This window comes from Schistocerca cancellata, chromosome 1 (genome assembly GCF_023864275.1).
Source record: "Schistocerca cancellata isolate TAMUIC-IGC-003103 chromosome 1, iqSchCanc2.1, whole genome shotgun sequence".
Lineage (NCBI taxonomy): Eukaryota > Metazoa > Arthropoda > Insecta > Orthoptera > Acrididae > Schistocerca > Schistocerca cancellata.
This window is the reverse complement of record NC_064626.1, coordinates 251,329,399-251,342,935: the sequence shown is the minus strand read 5'-3', so window position 1 is coordinate 251,342,935 and position 13,537 is coordinate 251,329,399. Positions and strand designations below refer to the sequence as shown.

General features: G+C 39.6%; 1 protein-coding gene across 3 annotated transcripts in view; it reads right to left on the bottom strand.

The window, feature by feature from the left end:
* LOC126170199 (uncharacterized) overlaps window positions 1-13,537 on the bottom strand; it is a 73,883-nt gene that overhangs the window by 38,653 nt on the left and 21,693 nt on the right. The window contains exon 2 of one of the 3 annotated variants that reach the window (XM_049920704.1): window positions 4,786-4,859. The exons of the other annotated variants lie outside the window; for them this stretch is intronic. The gene's annotated coding sequence lies outside the window, so the exon portion shown is untranslated. The remainder of the gene's footprint in view (window positions 1-4,785; window positions 4,860-13,537) is intronic. 3 annotated transcript variants of the gene reach the window in all.

Here is a 13,537-nt window from a genome sequence, read left to right as displayed (position 1 = left end):
TAAATCTGGAGCCACTTCCCACTGAACTGTAACTGCAATAGCTGAGGAACAAAAGCAAAGACCAAAAGCTGAAAAAGACCCTGTAGCTGTAGAAAAGTGAGTCATCTGACCTGCGTTCAGAAGGCAGATATCCTCAGAATGGACGAGTCGCTCGATCAGCCGACCCCTGGAGCAAGTAGTAGCCGAGCCCCACAGCATATTGTGGACATTGAAGTCCCCCACAAGAAGGAATGGGCGTGGGAGTGCCTGGAAGAAGTCTGCCAGTGTGGCCGCATCCAAAGTGTCATGGGGGAGGACGGGGGGAGGGGGGGGGGGGGGCAGGTATGAAGAACACATTGTGATAGTAAACGGTGAGAGAACTTTCACAGCAATTGCTTGGATGGTCATGGTAAGAGGGACAGGAGAGGAGTGGTACCTGTCATCAAGAAAAATAGCCAATCCACCTTTAGCCCTGTCTCCAGTAGTATCTTCCTTCCTGTATATGTGGTAGCCCCATAATGTAGGTGTTTCTGTGACTAAGATGCGTTTCTTGTAAGCAGATGCAGAAAGGTTTATCCTGGACCAGTAGCTGAAATTCTTCCAAACCGCGACCTTACTATAGTTAAGGGTGTTATGCAATTCAGCCTTGATTGAGTAGTCACCTAAGGCCTTACATCCCAGAAGCTTAGATATTTCGGTGGAATTAGCAGTTTTAACCAAAAGTGTTCCATTACATAGTCGTTTGACACTTCTCAGAGACCCAGCAATACCTTCCAATGCCTTGTTAATATAGAAAGGGGATATCTTCTCGAAGCTTCCCCCGTTTTGCTTTATTACAATGAAAGTGTTATGGCACATTAATGCCCTGTTACTACTACTCAGAGACTTCTTTTCGGGAGGACTGACCAACTGAACTCTCTTGGAGGAGTGGGTGTAGGTGTTGCCTGACAGTACACCCATCCCGTCAGGAGTAGTAGTTTCATGAGACAGTTCCATAAGGATCCCATGAGACGCTAGGGAAACAACCGTCGACCCATTCAGAGCCCTGCATGCCTGAGCAAGCCTGATTCAACTGGGGCGGGGCAGTTGCCCCAGAGGTTGCTCGCTAAAGACTGTTTCACCTCAACAGCCATTCACCTCCTCATCACGTAGCACACCTTGAGGTTGAGTTTTTTTTTTTATTATTATAGAGGTGGGTACCTTCCTTGCAGTCCAGGAGGTGAAGCCAAGACCTCCGTTCTCCGAAACCACACAACATTCCACCACTGCCCCGCATGATGGTCGTTGAAGTGTGAGCAGAGCTTACGGTGACAGAGGACTGGTGGTACTTACCAGTCCCCAGCTCAGGAACCCTGCGGACACCAAGCCCGTACTCAGCAAACGAATGCTGAGCCCCTGAGGGGTGTAGGAGTGGCAAAGGTGAAGCACTGATGGAAGAGGTGAGGCACAACTTAAAGAGAGGTGAAAGTATACCGGTCAGGGCTGGTTGGTAGGCCAATTAACAGATGAGGCATCCCCCATGGCTCATCTGCAAGAAGATGCTTTTCACATGACTGATCCCCACCAACTCGATGCAAGGGAAAGACAGTAATGGTATAAATAATTCCTTTTAGGCAATTCTGTAATAGTAAATGTGAGAAATCTACACATATAATGACAACAATAGGACCACATATAATGAGAACAACAGGACCAACAATAGTAAAATAAGGTGAGAGTAATAAACATGCCAGTAAGTCAGTGGGCAAAATTGAGAGTCCCTCGGGGTTCCGCATTTGGCAGGAGCACATCTCTCTCGCAAGTGTCCTACCCTCTACCCACTGTGGTCAAAGTGTTACAGATGAGAATAGAAACCACTCTCTAGGAGGAAACATAAAAACCTGTTCAACTATTAGCATCAGATTGCTAATCCTGCAATAGAGAAAAGAGCTAACAGCTACAAAAAGCAGTTTAAAAAAAAGGGTGAAAGAGGGATAACCACGGCAGCTGACAAATGGAGTAGGATTAAGGGTCCCCTGTGCCTAGCATGTTGCAGGAGATACTCAAGCCCAACTATCCAGCCCCTGCCCTGAAAGCAATTTGAACAATTATATCTGAGAATAAAATTCACTTTCTCACAGGAAATAATGAACTAGTTAAACAGTTAACATGTGACTGACAATATTAGAGGCTAAGAATTTGGAAAACCATGCTTGGGGGTGGAGAGCCTGAAGGAGAAGGTATTCCAACAGGATACGAGTGCTAATCTGTAAGGTTTCATGATCATAATATTCTGTGGCAAATTACATTACATAATTCTCTGGGTTAATCTGGTAGGATCGATCTGGTGTATTCCTTCCAGGAGGAAGGTGGCATGAAGGACCAGGTGAAGAAGATTTGAAAGTAGGTGCTGAGGTTATGGAAGAAAGAACAAAGGTTGTCCTTGCCATGAGTCCAGATCATGAAAATGTCATCAATGAATCTGAACCAGACAAAAGTTCATTTTGATGATCCCAGGCACACATCTATGGGTGCAAATAAGGCCTCTATTCACTCAAGAGATGGAAAACATCTGGTGGGCTAATGCTGCATGATGCTACTTTCACTTACCTTCTGAAGGGAAATGCGGTAGCTCACGGGGTGATTTATCAAGAAGTACTTTTGGAGAACAAAATTGTTGGTCTCTTGGCAGTGCTGTGCAGTGGCAGCGAGTTCATTTTTTTTTAATGGTGATAAGAGTGGTGGGGGGAGGAAAGTAAGAAACTGAAATGCCCCTCGACCCACCTAAGAACCAAATCTTGCATCCATGTCAGACATTTGAAGTGATAACGTTCAATCTGTGCCTGACAAGGAGACCACATGGCAATTAGTTATTTGTATTTTTTTAAATATATCAGACTCAGAACTCAAATTTCAACTGCTAAAAGCAGTTCAATGAAACTCTCAAAATTTCTGGAGAAAAGAGACTTTGAAGTTTTCTCCGCATATTTAATACGGTAACCTAAAGCAAGATCATTTTCTTGTAGGGCTGCAAGGCTCTGTGGTAAAATGTTCACCTGCAACATGACAGGCTCAGGTTCAATTCCTGGCTGATGTAAATTTTTAAATAAAGGTGCACATTCCACAAGCATTTCCACAAAGTGTAAAATACATAATGACAAAAAAATTAATTTGTAATTTTTTTTTAATTTAAAAAATCTTTATTATCAATCCTTTATGAGAGACTGGTAATTAATAATTTATATCTGCAATGTACAATGGTTTTTTTGTGTTCATTATGTAATTCACACATTATAAAAGTGCATGTGTTTTCCACAGCTCTTCCTAATTCACTTAATAAAACTTGGTACACATATCACTTACTGTCTGAAAAGCACTATGGTATGGGAGGGGGGGGGGGGGTAAAGTAAGGACCAACTATATGTCAAAGGGGTGAGGATGAAAAAGGAGCCTAAGTCACAACACACAAATAGCCAGACTACATTTATCCACTATTTGAGAGACTTGCAACCAAATTTACACATAATTTCAAACCTTTAACCTTTATGAGACTTTCTCTCTGAAACAAAATGATGAATGTAAAAAATACATTTCGCTATTCATGCAGTAAAACTGCCATGTTACACATGACCTTTTAATTTATTACTTTACTACAGATTCTTTTTGCAGCACATTTTGCAGACGGTATTCATGTATACCACTGAATCTACTCACAAACATATATCACTGCATAACAAATAGTTAAAGAGTTATGACATCATGAACACTGAGATGCATCAAAATCTGCAGCATCATGTATGATGTTTTAATTTATTACTTCTTTACTCTTAACTCTACTTGCAACACATTTCAGAGACTGTACCCATATATACTACTGGATATGCCTGTGCCGTTATATCAACGTACAACACACCGTTCAGGAGATATGAGGTCACAAACTCTGAGATGTGTAAAAACAAAACTGCAAGGTGAAATTCACTAGACACAGGTGAAATATGTGATCAAAATTGTGTGAAATATGTTAAACATATGTGATATGTGTACATGGGCAAGGCCATAGGTAGAAAGCTACTCCTAACCCCTTAATCGACTTCAAACAAACTTGGCACACACATTACATGCTTTCAGGAAAGAAATACTCTGGGGGCGAGGTCCATCAACAGGAGATGCCAGACAGAAAGGGGTAAGGAGGAGATGGACAAAGAGTGGAGGAAATGGACAGAGAGGGAAGGGGGGAAATGGACAGAGAGGGGAGAGGTGATGGACACAGAATGGGAAGAGGAGGAGATGGACAGAGAGAGGGGAGAGGTGATGGACACAGAATGGGAAGAGGAGGAGATGGACAGAGAGAGGGGAGAGGAGGAGATGGACAGAGAGAGGGGAGAGGAGGAGATGGACAGAGAGAGGGGAGAGGAGGAGATGGACAGAGAGAGGGGAGAGGAGGAGATGGACAGAGGACTAAATGAATCAATAGATGATTGGAATAAATACATACCCATTCAACACCAGATACTCAGATAGTTACAAATAAGAAGACATGCATTTTTCATAAAAATGACAGATACATGTTAATTAGCATATAATTGATGCCTTTTATATTTATATGACAGTTGTTCAAACGGGGTAAAAACATGAAAGGGGACTTCACCATGCGACCTGGCAAATATCCGTCTCGAGCACTACCATTCTTTCCCCATTTTTATGCATATTACACTTCACAGAAATGCTTATAAACACACAACCTTTGTTTAAGAAATTTACACCAGCAGTAATCAAAAACTTACACTTCCTGCAAAGCCACACTGCCTATCAAAAAATCTATCTTACCTTTGGGTATTAAAGACATGCGGAAAACTTCAAAGTCTATTTTCTCCAGAATTTTTGAGAGTTGCATCAAAGTGCTGTGGAAGGTTGAAATCTGAGTCATGAAATTTATTTTACAATAATTATAAAAAATTACAAAGAAAATTTTTAAGTAGAAACTTAACTCAAATTTTGTACTTTTGTCTTAAATTTGAAAGTTACAGGAAGCCCATAAGTGTGTGGGTGTCAACTAAATTTTAACACACTACGAGGGAGCTTCGACCCAAGACATCTGGCAGATCTACAGTACTATTAGTTTATTAGGTTTTTTTGTTCTCTACTGTTTTAAGACTTATTTACAAAGCACACTTTTTTAAAGGGCCATACCATTTACAAAAATTAAGATAAAACGAAAATACTTTATTTCTTAATACTTATGATATAATGGTCTAATATATATGTTTTCCAGAGCAATTCATGACCACGAGTTGACATGACCTGTATGATTTGAGAAGAAATCACACTGCAATAAAAATAATGTTAGCATGTCACAAGATTATCATAAAAGCACAGTGAAAATAATACTAGTATATTGTATCAGAATATCAGGGCATTAAAAAACAAAGTAGCCTACTTCCTTGTTTGTTTAGAAGATTTAGAAACTCAGGATGGAATAGATGTACTGTGCCTGTCTGAACATCATGTAGTCATAGATATGTAAAAGGTAAATGTAGGTAGATATAAGCTTTCAGCACATGTAAGTAGAGACACTGCGGAGAGAGGAGGAGTTGCCATAGTAAAACTTGATCAAAGCGGAAAGTCTATAATTTGGAAATTTGCCCAAACTGTACAAGTATTTCAGCTCCTACACATACGCTAATGTATGCTGTAATAAAGAAGTGCTGTACAAGATTTTTTCCTGCAATTAATTATTAGTTAAGTCTTAAAATTTGCATTCCATTTCTGCATTAGGCACATTCCATTTCATACGAAATATTAGTGTATAATAGTGTATGCGTCAGGGCTGAAATACTTGCACAGTTTGGGCAAATTTCCGAATTATACATGTGGTGTCACCGCCAGACACCACACTTGCTAGGTGGTAGCTTCAAATCGGCCGCGGTCCATTAGTACATGTCGGACCCGCGTGTCGCCACTGTCAGTAATTGCAGACCGAGCGCCACCACACGGCAGGTCTAGAGAGACGTACTAGGACTCATCCCAGTTGTACGACGACTTTGCTAGCGACTAAACTGACGAAGCCTTTCTCTCATTTTCCGAGAGATAGTTAGAATAGCCTTCAGCTAAGTCCATGGCTACGACCTAGCAAGGCGCCATTAACCATTTCTAGAGAGAGTCTCACTTGTATCATCCAGAATGCTGTATACAAATGATGGATTAAAGTTAAGTATTCCAGCAGCTACGTACTTTTCTTTATAGCATTCATTACGTATCCTGTTTCAGACCTACCGCCAGCCGGCGTGTGTAAACGCGTGCCTTTCGGTTACCCGTCACTGTGGACTGGCTGTCTTGTCAGTCCACTACAATACAAGTGCTTGTGATCTTAAACTAAATAATGGTACTTATATAATTGTAACTGTGTATAGGTCCCCATTCAGAACTTTTCAGCTACTTTGGAAAAACTTGGGATTCTTTGTTGTGCTATCTCCCAGGCAGAGGGAAGCAAATTATTGCTCGTGGAGATTTCAATGTAGATTTTCTGAAGAGTCCAATAGAAAGCTTGACCTTGAAGTATTACTTGGTTCTTTCAATTTGGTATCAGTTATTGATTTTCCTACTCGGGTGGTACAGGAAAGCAGATAATGTTTTTACAGACCAAGATAAATTTAATCAAATAAAAACTTTTCCTGTTAAGAAAGGTCTGTCTTATAATGATGCACAGCTAGTTACAGTATATGATATAGCTGCATACAGTAATGCAAAATAGCCCTTCAAAATAATGTGTTCCATTAACGATTGAAAAACTGTATATTTTAGGGAAAGCTTGCAACAGTAGATTGGGATGAAGTGTAGAGGGAACCTGATGCTAATTTAAAATTTAACCTGTTTCATGATACCTCTGTTTTTATATTTTATATTTGAAAACAGTTTCCCTAAGAAAACACTGAGACATAATTGTAAGAAACCATATAAAAAGCCATGGTTCACTTAAGGGATAAAAAATCTTGTAAACAGAAAAGGGAAATGTATCTTATAGCTAGAAGAAGTAATAATCCACAAATAGTGAAACACTATAAAAACTACTGCACTGTATTAAGACAAGTTATTAAAAAGTCCAGAAGTATATGCATTATGTCTGAGATTAGTACCAGTGATAATAAATTGAAACAATCTGGGATATTGTTAACAGGGAAACATGGCAGCTGAGAGCACAGGAAGCTATGTTTCTATCAAACTCAATGAAAAGTTTATTAACAAATAGTCAGAAGTAGAAAATATTTTTAATAATCATTTTTGTGTGTTGTAGAGAAAATAGGGTCCAGCTATTCATTAGAAAATGCAAGCAATCACTCCATTCTTGGAAATCACCCAGTTAAGAAAAACTTAATTGAGAACATTAATGCTCACGCGGGCTGTGTGACTTGTTGCTGCATATTGTTGAAATAACGTTTCATCATTCACTGCATATTGACGAAGCTGAGGAATGAAGAATAACCTTAACATTGTTGACTAATGCTCAGCATTCACGATAACAGGTTGCAGTCTTTCATTCTCAAAAAAATAAGGGCCTATTATTCCCAATGAGGACATTGCACACCAACTTGTTACCTTGGCAGAGTGCAGGGGTTTTTCATGGAGTTGGTGAGGGTTCTGATCATTCCAATATCTAAAGTTCTGTTTGTTCACATATCCATTGAGGTGAAAATATGCCTCGTCACTCACCTAGATGTTATGAACAAGCTCCTCGTTTTCTACAATCATTTGTAGACTTTCACAGAAATGCTGTTGGACCACGAAGTCATTATTCAAAGCGTTAACCATTTGGATTTTAAATGGGTGGTGCTGTGAGTCTAACCCCAAAATCCTTCAGACAGTCCTGTCAGAAATTCCAAGTGCAACACACTGTCTACGCGCTGATCTCCAGGGCCTTCTTCCTACAGCAATTCTTACACATTCCACATTCTCAGGAGTACCCATTGTCTTCGTTCTGCCACCTCTTTTCCTTGGTCTTTCACCGATGTTTTCAAAGTTTTTGACCCAAGTTTTTATTGAGTTAACCTAGGACACCAGCCTTGTTTACTCGCCCCCCACTACTTCCAACACTTCCGCGCACTAATAAGAAATGCAGGTTTGCCTGCCATACCCTGTACTTATGCTACTAGGGTTATTTCAAATGCTGGTGACAAACCAGTAAATTAGCCTATTATGCCTACTTTCATTCATTGCTTTTATATGGTATCATATTTTGAGGCAATTCATCATCAAGAGAAGAAGTATTCATTGCACACAGTGTGTAATCAGGATATTAGCTGGAGCTCAAACAAGAAAACCTTGTAGACATTTATTTAAGCTATTCGGGATATTCACAGTACCTTCACAAAACATATATTCACTTATGAAATTTGTTATTAATAAACCTACCCAATTCAAAAATAAAAGTGAAGTGCATACCTACAACAGTAGAATAAAGGATGATCTTCACTACTCTGAGTTAAATCTGACTTCGGCACAGAAAGGGGTGAATTATGCAGGCACAAAAATCTTTGGTCATTTGCCAAGTGGCATTAAAAGAATTTCTGAATGACAACTCCTTATAATCAATAAATGGACTTTTAGATATGAAGCAGTAACTGTAAAAAAATTATGTCGTGTAAAGAAAATTTATGTTAAACTTACATGCTCCACATCATTACATAAGATCATATTCTCAATCTATGGAATAAGTATTAATGTAATGTAATGTAAATGTAACCATAGTTAGCAATGCAGCATTTGGCATTCTTGTAAGTACCCAACGGTTGGTTGGTTGGTTGGTTTGGGGAAGGAGACCAGACAGCGTGGTCATCGGTCTCATCGGATTAGGGAAGGATTGGGAAGGAAGTCGGCCGTGCCCTTTCAGAGGAACCATCCCGGCATTTGCCTGGAGTGATTTAGGGAAATCACGGAAAACCTAAATCAGGATGGCCGGACCCGGGATTGAACCGTCGTCCTCCCGAATGCGAGTCCAGTGAAGTACCCAACGAGAAGTACCAAAACAGATGGCATCAGCCTGAGAAAATGCTGTCTCTTGAGCAGACAACATGATTTCCTTTAATTGTGTTTTCAGCTGTTGTTGTGGTCTTCAGTCCTGAGACTGGTTTGATGCAGCTCTCCATGCTACTCTATCCTGTGCAAGCTTCTTCATCTCCCAGTACCTACCGCAACCTACATCCTTCTGCATCTGCTTCGTGTATTCATCTCTTGGTCTCCCTCTACGATTTTTACCCTCCACACTGCCCTCCAATACTAAATTGGTGATCCCTTGATGCCTCAACACATGTCCTACCAACCGATCCCTTCTTCTAGCCAAGTTGTGCCACAAACTTCTCTTCTCCCCAATCCTATTCAATACTTCCTCATTAGTTATGTGATCTACCCATCTAATCTTCAGCATTCTTCTGTAGCACCACATTTCAAAAGCTTCTATTCTCTTCTTGTCCTAACTATTTATTGTCAATGTTTCACTTCCATACATGGCTACACTCCATACAAATACTTTCAGAAATGACTTCCTGACACTTAAATCTATACTCGATGTTAACAAATTTCTCTTCTTCAGAAACACTTTCCTTGCCATTGCCAGTCTACATTTTATATCCTCTCTACTTCGACAATCATCAGTTATTTTGCTCCCCAAATAACAAAACTCCTTTACTACTTTAAGTGTCTCATTTCCTAATCTAATTCCCTCAGCATCACCCGACTTAATTAGACTACATTCCATTATCCTCGTTTTGCTTTTGTTGATGTTCATCTTATATCCAACTTTCAAGAAACTATCAATTCCGTTCAACTGCTCTTCCAAGTCCTTTGCTGTCTCTGACAGAATTACAATGTCATCGGCATACCTCAAAGTTTTCATTTCTACTCCATGGATTTTAATACCTACTCCGAATTTTTCTTTTGTTTCCTCCACTGCTCACTCAATATACAGATTGAATAACATCGGGGATAGGCTGCAACCCTGTCTCACTCCCTTCCCAACCACTGCTTCCCTTTCATGCCCCTCGACTCTTATAACTGCCATCTGGTTTCAGTACAAATTGTAAATAGCCTTTCGCTCCCTGTATTTTACCCCTGCCACCTACAGAATTTGAAAGAGAGAATTCCAATCAACATTGTCAAAAGCTTTCTCTAAGTCTACAAATGCTAGAAACGTAGGTTTGCCCTTCCTTAATCTATCTTCTAAGATGAGTCGTAGGGTCAGTACTGCCTCATGTGCTCCAACATTTCTATGGAATCCAAACTGATCTTCCCCAAAGTCAGCTTCTACTAGTTTTTCCATTCATCTATAAAGTATTCGCATTAGTATTTTGCAGCCGTGACTTATTAAACTGATAGTTCGGTAATTTTCACACCTGTCAACACCTGCTTTCTTTGGGATTGGAATTATTATATTCTTCTTGAAGTCTGAGGGTATTTCGCCTGTTTCATACATCTTGCTCACCAGATGGTAGAGTTTTGTCAGGACTGGCTCTTCCAAGGCCATCAGTAGTTCCAATGGAATGTTGCCTACTCTGGGGGCCTTGTTTCGATTCAAGTCTTTCAGTGCTCTGTCAAACTCTTCACACAGTATCATATCTCCCATTCCATCTTCATCTACATCCTCTTCCCTTTCCATAATATTGTCCTGAAGTACATCGCCCTTGTATAGACCTTCCACCTTTCTGCTTTCCCTTCTTTGCTTAGAACTGGGTTTCCATCTGAGCTCTTGATGTTCATGCAAGTAACTCTCTTTTCTCCAAAGGTCTCTTTAATTTTCCTGTAGGCAGTATCTATCTTACCCCTAGTGAGATAAGCCTCTAAATCCTTACATTTGTCCTCTAGCCATCCCTGCTTAGCCATTTTGCACTTCCTGTCGATCTCATTTTTGAGACGTTTGTATTCCTTTTTGCCTGCTTCATTTACTGCATTTTTATATTTTCTCCTTTCGCCAATTAAATTCAATATATCTTCTGTTACCCAAGGATTTCTACTAGCCCTCGTCTTTTACCTACTTGATCCTCTGCTGCCTTCACTACTTCATCCCTCAAAGCTACCCATTCGTCTTCTACTTGTACTGTGTTTTCAGCTATAGTGATCAAAAAATTTCATTTCACCAACCTTGTGCTTATGTACTGCTAAGGCAGCACGGTGAGTAGTGCATGGTACACTGCTAACTGCTTCATAACCAGACAACGGAAATGTGCAATATGTGGTGGAGCTATGAGCATTATTGCTCATAAGAAAGGTACTGATGGGGTACAGTTGAGTTGCAAAAAGGAGAGAAAACTCTTGGTTTGCGACGAGTAAATTAACTCTCATAAAAATTGCGAAATTAACATATCTACAGGTTAAACATCATAGGAACTTCTTCGTCATAGATTAACTGCATACAACAGAGAAAACTGTAGTCGATTGGGAAAGTTTTTGTAGAGAAGTGCGTGTGGAAAGCTACGAGAAAAAAAAGTGAACACACAGGCAAAGACACTGTCACAGAAATCAATGGGGCAATGTTTGGGAGAAGAAAATTTGTAAGATGAGATACTGTGGAAGACAGTTGGGTAATTGGGGGAATAGAATGAGGAATCCACGAACGTTTTTAAACTTGTTCCAAGGTGTGCAATGTGATAAAAGAGTACATCCTTCTGAGAACTACTGCAATTTTTGACAACTTCTGTTCATATAAATGTCTGAATGATTATGGATTTAAACATATGATGGGACTTCATAATGTAAAATTCAAGGACCCCAAGATGGGTACACATATAAGTAGCATTGAATGTACAGGAGCCTCAACAGTGTAGGGACACATTCAACAGCTATTTATTTGAGTATTTGTGGCAGAGACTATATAAGTAAGAAAGGAAATTTGTTTAAGCACTTTGTGAACTCTCAACAGTATCCACGAATGACTAAAATGAGGACATACAATTGCATGCAATTAGTGTTCAGCTGAAATCAGAAATCACTCATGTGCCATGCCTTACTCACTACTTTTTGAGATGTCATATCAATTCATTGTGTTTCATTTTTTCTGTATTATAAGGTGCGTGTTATGGCAGTACGTCTCATGCCATTTCAAGGAAATAGCACATTGAAGATTTATCGCAAAACACCAGTCTGGCTATGATCTGTTATAATTAAATGTCAGTTAATAATACATTGATGCTAAAAATCTCTAGGAGATCATAAGAAGAATGATGATAAAGCTTGAGTTGTATTCTATTGCTGTGGTCTTGTGGATACAGGAATGGGGATAGCACATTGAAGGAAGTAGTTTCACATCCTGCTGCATGCTATTATTTATTTATTCTTTTTTTTCATCTGTAACATATTCTGGGACTTTTTTATTCATGTAATAGAACACTGTTAGGATGCAGCCTGGCGAGCGTGAACGTGTGAGACAGCACACACAATGGCACACACATGCAGGCATAGAGGCACGTGGGAACCACTTCCAACACACACAGTAACTGTGTCTGCATGCTGTAGCACGTATTAAGACTACAATTTCTGTAACAAAGTATGACAGAATAAATGGTCTCTACCATGGAAATCATGCATTTCCAGACGTAAGTCTATTAGACCTTTTTTGTTCCGTATCCGTCCATCAATCAATCCCTAAAGTTTGTACATGGTGGAAAAAATCACTCTGTATATTAGCTTGGAAAATGTGTATGCAATAAAAAGAAACAGAATCATTTAGATGCACAAATGAACCCAAATTTTCAAGAATATAATAATAATTTTCAGAAGGGTGTTATCAGGAAAAAAAGCACTTGCATTCTAGGAGCAGAGTGTGAAATACGTACCTTAATCAGGCAGGTAGGTCATAAAATCTGAAAGGGTAAGTGGATAAAATAAAGTTAGATATTGTGTGAATTAATGAACTTCATTGGCAGGAGGAACAGGACATCTGGTCAGGTGACCCCCTGATTCGAGCTGTGCTGTGCTGAATTCAATTTTGAAAAGTTGTTTTACAAAGAAAAATCGGAAGTACTGGTTCAGTTTAATTCTCGCAGCACTGCAAACACGGGTGATTTAGGTATTAGTGACAGAGGTGCCAAAAAACAGCTGAAATTGCAAAAACAAGGCTCCAGGTCCTGATGGACTCCATGTCAGAGTCACAATAGAATTTACTGCTGTATTAGCTCCTGTTTTAACCATAGAACAAGGTACTGTGGTTAATGATTGGAAGGCAGCACAGGTTACAGCCACCTACCAGAAGCGTAGCGAAGTTGCCCATAAAATTACGTGTCATCTCACTGACTTCCATCTGTTGTATGATACTTCAACATATTCGAGCGTAAACATAGTGAAGTATCTTGAACGGATTGCCCTCTGCATGCCAGCAAACAGAGTTCCCAAAAGCATTGATCAAGAAAAACCTAACTTGCAGTTTCTTACATGACATCCTGAAAGCCATGAATTATGATGATCAAATGGACTCAGTATTTTTTTACTTCTCAAAACTCTGACTTTGTACCACACCACTATTTACTGACAAATGTATAAGCATATAGCGCATCAAACAAAATCTGTGACTAACTGACTTGACAATTTCTTGGTAGGG